The sequence below is a fragment of the Amphiprion ocellaris genome, chromosome 22, assembly GCF_022539595.1.
Source record: "Amphiprion ocellaris isolate individual 3 ecotype Okinawa chromosome 22, ASM2253959v1, whole genome shotgun sequence".
Taxonomy (NCBI): Eukaryota; Metazoa; Chordata; class Actinopteri; family Pomacentridae; genus Amphiprion; species Amphiprion ocellaris.
In genome coordinates this window covers 3,710,146-3,718,588 of record NC_072787.1, presented here as the reverse complement: position 1 = coordinate 3,718,588, position 8,443 = coordinate 3,710,146, and the positions used below count along the sequence as shown (strand labels likewise).

Sequence of the window (8,443 nt, the reverse complement as noted above, 5' to 3'; positions counted from 1 at the left end):
ATGCAGAACCTCAAATATCCGCTCGAGGTTAGTTCAAGTTCAAAAAGTGAGTCAGTGGTATGTATTGTTTGTTTCTTTGGTATTTGCGCTACAGTTGTCCCTCCCCTTCACTGTCACCCCAACTATTTGAGGTGGAACGCTGCCCTCCCAGAGGCTGGTTCTGCCAGAAGTTTCTTTTTGTAAAATTTAATTGTATTAAGTTTAAAACTCAGTTGTAAGCGAATAAAATGTTATATGTTCCTCATTTACCTTTAGGTTCACTCATTTTCAGAAAACAGAAGGTTTATGTATTACAGGTTAAAGCTGACCACTACTGTCAATAATGTGATGTGTCTGTTAGATAAATAGGTCCATAATAGAGACCTCAAGTCAAGAATGGAGTTATAGTCTGAAGAAACTACCTTGCCAACATATGGAATTAAGACATAAGTTTCTCATATGATCAGAAGAATTTCATACACTAAATTTGTCAAGACATTCAAAACAAAAGTTTTATTTACTGTCGTACTCTAACAAAGCTGTCACAGCTAGAGATACTGGACAGATTTCACATTTCTACCTAGTGCAGTATTAGAATTTAGTACCAGCAAAGTGTTTGATTTGCTGTATTTTTTTAAGGTCATAGGAGTCTGAGCTTGAAGAGCTTTCTTCGAAAGCAGAAACTGCTCTTGTAAGGGTTTAGTTATTCTTTTGTTGGAACATATTAAGAGGTTTATTGACTTCCAGTATGCAGCTACCAAATGAAACGGACAAACACAGACATTGTACTGAAATTTTGTTTCTTTATTCACACCATTTTCTACTCCAGCTATGTTAGAAGTTAACATAAGTGTCAATCCTCTAGTTCCTATGTTGATCTCCCATTCGTCTGTACACACTATATAAAAAAGTCAAGATTAGAATATGTTTAGAAATCCAAGAGGGTTGTGAGGTGAGGATGGCTGGAAAGTTGTTAAGGGGTTTTTGCTTTACAGTCCCTCCCCTCACTTCCAGCCTCCTCTACCTTCACTTTGACTCTTTTTTTCGTTAAACAAAAGAACATATTGAACAAGGCCTTTGTAACCAGAGCTCAGAAGGGGCTTGGACATTTGTAAAGCGCTTTGACTGTACAGCTCACGCAGAACACAACCAACAGGTCATATACAGAGCATGGTAAAAGAGGAATAGTATACTGCTCAGGCACAACACAAACACAATACAATGCCATCTGACAAAAAGTACCACGGAAAAGAAACAAATTATCGTCTTCAACGTTAAGTATTTCATAGAAACAAAAGAGAAAGATAAATTGCAAACTTGGAGTAAACAAATCAAGAATATATATATACAGTGAGGTAAAACACATTGGTCTTTAAAAGGAGGTATTTTCTTTTTGATTAAGTGACCTTTTCAATACGTTAATTACTGTATGTTTTTTAAGATAATTCTCAGCTTTTGGATGACATCTATAAAGCAGGTAATGCAGACATTAATGCAGACACACAATCACATGCAGTTTTGTCATTTGAGGTGAAAAGTAAAAGAAGTCTTGTCAAACTTAGGCACCAAATAAAATATGATAAAGCTTTCTGCTACCCTTGTTGCCATAAAGGCCTCACTGCAGACCCGAGACAAGAACGATTTCTTAGCTGAGCAAAGCCTGAGGCCTTCCGTGACCCACACCTGCTGCAGCAGCCTCCACACATTCCCTGTAGATGCTTTAGTCAACAGCATCAGACTGTAGGTCTCTGAGATGATGGAGGGCAATCATGACGGGAGATCGTGATAATCTTTGACCCTAACGTCACAGTGTGTGGATCCTGCTAGCATAGATAGGTCATTCAACCATTGTGATCCAGTGGGACTGAGTGGACAGACACGTTGACCCAGACTTTGCATAACAAGAGAAAGAGACAGACCCGTGCGGTGGGTATTTGCATGCTCACAAACTTGCTCCACGACCTTTGGGCTGAAATACGCAGGTTGGCTGTTGATATTGAGAGCCGATACATTCACAGCTGTAGGAATTTGTCAGTGCGTGGTTTGAAGCTGTAGAGCTGCTGGCATAGTTCCTGATAGCTCCCCGGTTTTGGCCCTCCATCACTGCACACACAGCACAAAAAAATGCTTCTTGTGTACCTTTCTTGGCTGCATATTCAACTAGACCGCACAGAGTGCATCTACTTTACTGGGTTTGAGTCACATTGCTACTGCCATTCAGAAACCATCAACTGTCTTGACCACTGGACTCAAGTTTGAAATTGCACAGTGGCTGCATATCAACAATGTATCGCCACCTTCCATCAATCTGAGATACAAGGAGAAGAGGCAAGGTAGGATTCTCAAAGAGAGATACAGTGGGTTCTGATACTGATTTAAATACCCAAACACAAACTCAAATAACACACAAATTAAGGAGTGACACCAGGATTTACAGGTTCACATCCAATGCTCTGCAAACTCAAAGGGGATCCTTTGTATAATAGCAGTGGTGCTCCATACAAAGTAGCATGACATGTGAAGGCAAAGGAGAGCGGTATGACACATCCATGGTCAGACACAGGGTGAAAACACTGCTGTCACATAAAGAGCGATTTAACCTGGCAGTACTTTAAGAATGTGAATAACTGAGCACATTTTCACACAGACTCACCTTGAGGACATTCATGGTATTGGACTTACTGACTGTTGGTAGAAATTAACAAAAATGCCAGATCAACGCACCGTTAAATGTGGAATTTCAACATCTAAAAGCTGCATCAAGCAGAAATCTGAAGAAAACCAAAAAAAGACTGAGTATATTTAGCCTTTCTCCCTCCTCCCTCTCTCTTCTAAGCCCCTCCCACCAGATGAGCATGTTTTCAAACTTGCAAAGATAGTCCAGCTAAACCTAGGATTTAAATCCTGCTTTGAGTAAAAATCCTGGTTAAGCCAAGGTGAGAAGCCCTGTGACTGGCTGAAGTGTATCATCACTGGTTAGATTTTTCTACAGTCTGAAAACAGGGCCAGGAGGACGAGCAAAAATCAAGTTTGCTCTCAGACTACCTGAATTGCAATATTTTCTCACAATGGCTTGCAGAGACATGATTATTCAGTTTAATTCTACGTGAGTAGAACTCTGAACTTTTCTCTTGAACTCTTTTAGTATTCTCCACTGAACAACTTGCATCATTTCTCTCCTGTGTAACACCCAGAATGCCTTCAAGACGGTCTGTCGTCATGTACTGTTATCCCTATTCATACATTTCACCGAGTCACACTAACTCTTTTTGAAGCACGTCCCAGGATGAAAATGGGAGCGTACACAGGGATCACACTAAGAAAAGGCGAGGATGGATGTAAGTTGCTTCACTTGCTATGGAGCTGCAAAGCGGGTACTGGCTGCAGTGAAGTGTGGCTCTTGTAGCTAGGAGATGTTAAGTCAATTCGAGAACATGGAATGACAAGATAGAAAGGCAACAAAGAATCAAGACAGAAACATTTCTGTATAAAGACCACAAGAGAAAAACAGTGGGTGCAAACATGTCTTTTTACAGTTAAGTCATCTTGGGTTTTGAAAAGAAAAAGTACAAGGCTGCTGGTGACTTTAAGACAGAATGAAGGTTGTCCTAGTAGAGGCAGACCAGAGTTGCAGTTGAGTTGAGCTTTTGTTGTTGTTAATGTCCCAGAGAATGACGCTGCTAATGGAAAACACATACTGTACAGTCTCAGTCCCACCTAAAGGCCCAGCAGGGCAAGCCGGGGCTCACTTAAAGGGCTACTGTAAAATCTGGAAATTTAGACTGTACTACACCCCCCCACCACCACCAATTCCCCAACCCTGACCCCCACATGGCTTAGAAAGATGAATCCTTGGCCCTGGTCTTCCCTAGCAAGCCCCAGTTGGCCCTACTAGTTTTACCGCTTTTGTACACAATTAACATTTAATTCAGCATAGTGTGTCACCGTTTTTGTATTTAATATAGCAGCAAAATCCACTTTGCTTTCTTCAAATATCAGAATAGCTTCCTCCTTCTGTTTACTACACAAGATATATACACAGCTTAATATGTCCCTTGTGCCACTGTTTGTTTTCTACATAACTGAGAATACGATATTCAAAAGAATGACTTAGAACAGTGGTACTCAATGGGTAGGTGCATCATTTGTTTGCCCTTTTTTCTCCACTTTCCTTAAGCACAACAAGAAAGTCTGTAAAAAGCCTGTAGCAACTGATTATGGAATTTTGAAGAAAAATAAATATGCCACATTCAAAATGACTTGTGAAGATTAGAAGCTTCTGAGATTTTGCTGGTGAAATGCTATTTTAGTCCAGTCAACTAAATACATCAATTCTGTCTTGGTTTTCAGACATGTAACAGTATTTATATGTCAAAAGACCAAAATGAATGGTGAGAATGTCCTCACACCTAACAATCCGAAGGTCCATTTACTCATTTGAATTTTGGCTTTTGGGTGGAGCACATAGTCTTTAACATCAGATTAATGTTCCTGTTGCTGCTAGACAATTCTGAGCATGTAATCTACTACATAAAAGGAAGTCTTCTCTCCCATCTCTGCCGTGCTGAGCTTGGTATTACTTTGAGACTAAACGCTAAATATAAACGCTGTGAAGGTGAAGTTTTCCTGACCCTGTTTCATGCGTGTAAATTGATCGATGTGGGCTCCTGTACTTTCTCCACATCCTGTTGGTCATCTCGGCTCACTCTTGTTACTGATTGGATTGCTGCAATCACTACACGTGAGTTTAAAAGTGCACCTAACCTGACAGTTTGGGTGGTGGCCTCTGTACCTCCCTTCTGTATTCCTACTTCCTAGTGGTTATTCTGTCTTTGTATGTTCTGTAATCTTCTGCCGGTGGCTACTCATACTCAGCTTTGTGTTCTTACTTGTGGTTACTCGTAGCTTTTGTGCAGTCTTCGATCTGTTGTTCTGATTATTTCTTTACTTGACACACTTTGAGCAGGGGTGCTGCTGCCCATGTTTTTAGTTTGGGCAGGACATTACGTTTTCTTTCACGGTTTCTATGGCAAGTTAGAACACTCTGCCATCTTTTATTTCATTCATTGATTTAGCAACACCCACTGGCCCCGTTCTTTCACAAAGTTTTGTATCCTTTGTTAATTATGCTACTAAGCAATAAATAACTTTGCTAAACTCAAAACAACTGTCTTCATGTTGCTTCCCTGTATCCTCGCAGAGGTGGGATGTAACAATAATCTATATTCAAATAATGAACTATTCCAAAAGAGACGGCTGATTGAGCTACAACTGCCGATGAACATTGTGTGATTTGGTCAAAAGCTTTGGAAAAACGAGTAAGCAGACCGAATGTGGAGGTTTGAGTGCATTTTGTGGCTGTTTGTGAGTCTGAACTCTAATGAGGTTTTATGTTTGGTTGGTTTAAAAATTCAGTCCACTGAGGCAAAAACCGACTGAAGATGAACTGCCAGAAACCATGCACTGTGATCATAAGTACTGTCTGAAACTATGGGAAACAGGCTTCCTCTGACAGGCAGTCATTTGCTCAGTAGAAGTGCACTGATACTGTTGGTACATCACCTGGGAATCGGACACTTAAAAATGTTGCTAGAGGTGCAGCTTATATCATTTGAAAATTCTGACATTAACTGTCATTACATTATTGGTTGCTACAAGGGCTTCTGCAGACAATTTTCAAGGGAGAAGAAAAGTTTCCACTCAACAAATCAGCACCTCTCTTTTCATTCTCCACACTTGGGACTCTAGTTGAGGAAAATGTCTGTCACTGCATTTCCAACTGTGTTTTTTATATGTGAACATCAAAGTACAGGGTATAAACTATGATGCTCATCAACAGATTGGCACATTGGTTTTCAACCACTGCCCAGAGGCTGCAGCCTTCCATTGAAAGAGAACACTACAGCAGCTGACTGAACTGATGAGCACACATCAGTGGAACAAGCTACTGGAGTGGACTGCTGTGCTTCTAAGGATGGTGGCTGACAACAACTCATATATGCTTCAGCAAATCTTGGAGAGGACTGCTTACCAAATGATTTTGAAGTGGATGTGAGTCAGAATATCATGGCACAGAACGATCAGATTCAGGCAATCTGAGGATATTTACATCCAACGGCAGCTCTCACCTCCACTCAGAAAGTGAGGTGGACAACTAGCAGCACATCAATACATTATGTATCCATACAGAAAAACAATGGAGACAGACAGTCATTAACATCCAAATTGCCATACAGGTAAACTCTGCAATGGTACAGAAGTGCACTTATTGCTGAACAATCGAGAGACTCTGACTTCTTTGTGCAAATCACTGTCTGGCAAATGTAATTCACCTGATGCCTTCATTCACTGTTTGTCAGTAAGTATGTAGTATTTATCCAATTCTCAACTTGTTTTTGACTTATGCATTAAAAGACAAGTGCTTTTGATAGACACAAGCAAATAAAATGTAATGGGTTTAGATGTATGGCAATTTTGGCAGGACAAACACTTGACTGAAACAAACCATTAAATCAGGTGCTACATATATATTTTTTGTCGTTTACATAGAATGACTAACTTTATCATAGTAATCAATTTTATATATATATATATATATATATTTATCCTTTTTTCAGAAAAAAACAAAAATAAAGAAAACAAAATAAGAGCAGATCCTGACTCTTATGTGTTGGTCCCTTAAGGCTTGCTAAGCTGAAATGACAAAATTGTTCATTTTACGCATAATTTTTTCTTTTGTTTTTCGTAAATGTACATTCTAGTAGAAAAAGACCTTGCAACAACAACAAAAAAAAACCTGGAAAAACCTATGGCTTAGTAAATATCCATTTGCTATACTTAAATGAATGTACCTCACTGTTTTTTGTTGATTATCCTACAGAGAAGAGAATGCTTGAATGGTTGACTTGCGCTGCTGTGCTGTCAACGGCGCAAACAGATGAAAGAGCAAAAATCTGAAATCCAAGAGTTTACATTTATAGGGCGACATCAAGAATGCTTACAAGTCTTTGTGTCTCTTTTTGAAAGCCGCCATGAGCTTTTGCGGCGACGTCTTTCCAACTACAGACAGTTTGAGTTGCTGGAGCTTAGTTTCCAGACTCAGTCCACTAGGAGGTGAAGCTGTACGATGAGCTGCTGCTGAGGTGGTCGAGTGTTCAGGAGGGGGTCTGACGAAATGGCACCAGAGTGTCGGCTGGGCTGTGGGTGTTGCGACGTGTGCTGTGCCCCTTCTTGCTATCCGTCCCTACAACTTGGGTGTGCATAGTACGAGCTTGCTGTATGCTCGGGCAGGGCTCTTGCAGGCCTCTTCTGACACACACTGACACAGAGCTGCATACACGCAAGAACAAACGCACTCCACAGCAGCCGACATGAGAGGAGTTGGGTTTTAAAGCAGTGGCACTTTCTGGTAACAGCTGGCTTGGAAGGCATGGTGGCAGCTGATTGTTGTTGGTGTTGTTCTTGTCGTTTGTGGTTTAGCAGAGCAGAGTATAGAAAATAGACACATTTATCTACTGTATATTGCATATGTTGCAGCATGTTTGCCAAAAATGAATGAGGTCACCATGTCCAGTTTGCTTTTGCAAAAAAGATCCCCTGCCACCAGAAAGAAAATTCAAAAGACACAATAAATTAAACTGACCAGTCCAGTTCCCTGACAATAGGACAGGAGACGGGAAAATAGAACAGCAACAAATGAAAAACAGGTGCAAAACTGTTGCAGAGATGAGAGATTCTGCTCACAACTCGACTAGATGAAGGACAGATTAAGCTACCTTTTGTGTGGACCCTATAGGGCAGCCAGCAAACTGTCCCAGAACCCCCAGACCTTCGCTTCAGTGCCCAGCTCTACCGTATCACCCCTCAAGAGTAGGGCTGCAAACCACTGATCTTCACTCTCAGAAATACTGCTCTTTGCAGTTGAGTTACTGTCAGGTTTCTGCTGCTACCTGCTCAATTAGCACAATTACCAAGAAAAACAACAGCTGATGGTGGATGGAAAATCATCTGCAAAATGAAAAAAATTTCACCACTGTTGGCATTAAACTGCTGTATTCAATTATATTAATGCTGAATTACTGCAGAAAGGCTAAAATTAAATGAAATTTTAAAGGCAATCTCAATTTAAAATTTAACAAAGGACAAGTGAATTCAAATCATTCAAATAATTTTCTGAGAATATTCTACATATATGTTGTTTTTATAAATCTGAATAACAACAATTTGGGATTTGCCTTGAATTACAGTAATAAAACAGACTATGGCTTCTGTAGAGGTGGGCCTACAAAAGACAAGAAAGTACAGTCTGTAGTTTGAAAAAAAGACTGAAGACTATGCACAGGGAATATGGAGCAAAGTTAAAAGTACTTGATTTAGATGTTGTCGCCATTTTAAAATTAAAGTCCACTGAAAATTCCTTGATGAAGTAAGTAATGGGTATACTTATCAGCAAGGTATTCCTCTG

The 8,443-nt window shown here is 40.1% G+C and overlaps 1 protein-coding gene across 1 annotated transcript in view; it reads right to left on the bottom strand.

Annotated features, from left to right (window-relative positions):
- Window positions 1–762: 762 nt before the first annotated feature.
- The window catches only part of tgfbr1b (transforming growth factor, beta receptor 1 b), a 61,530-nt gene continuing 53,849 nt past the window's right edge, over window positions 763–8,443 (bottom strand). The window contains exon 9 of the mRNA XM_023271778.3: window positions 763–8,443. This exon is cut by the window's right edge and continues 1,064 nt beyond it. The gene's annotated coding sequence lies outside the window, so the exon portion shown is untranslated.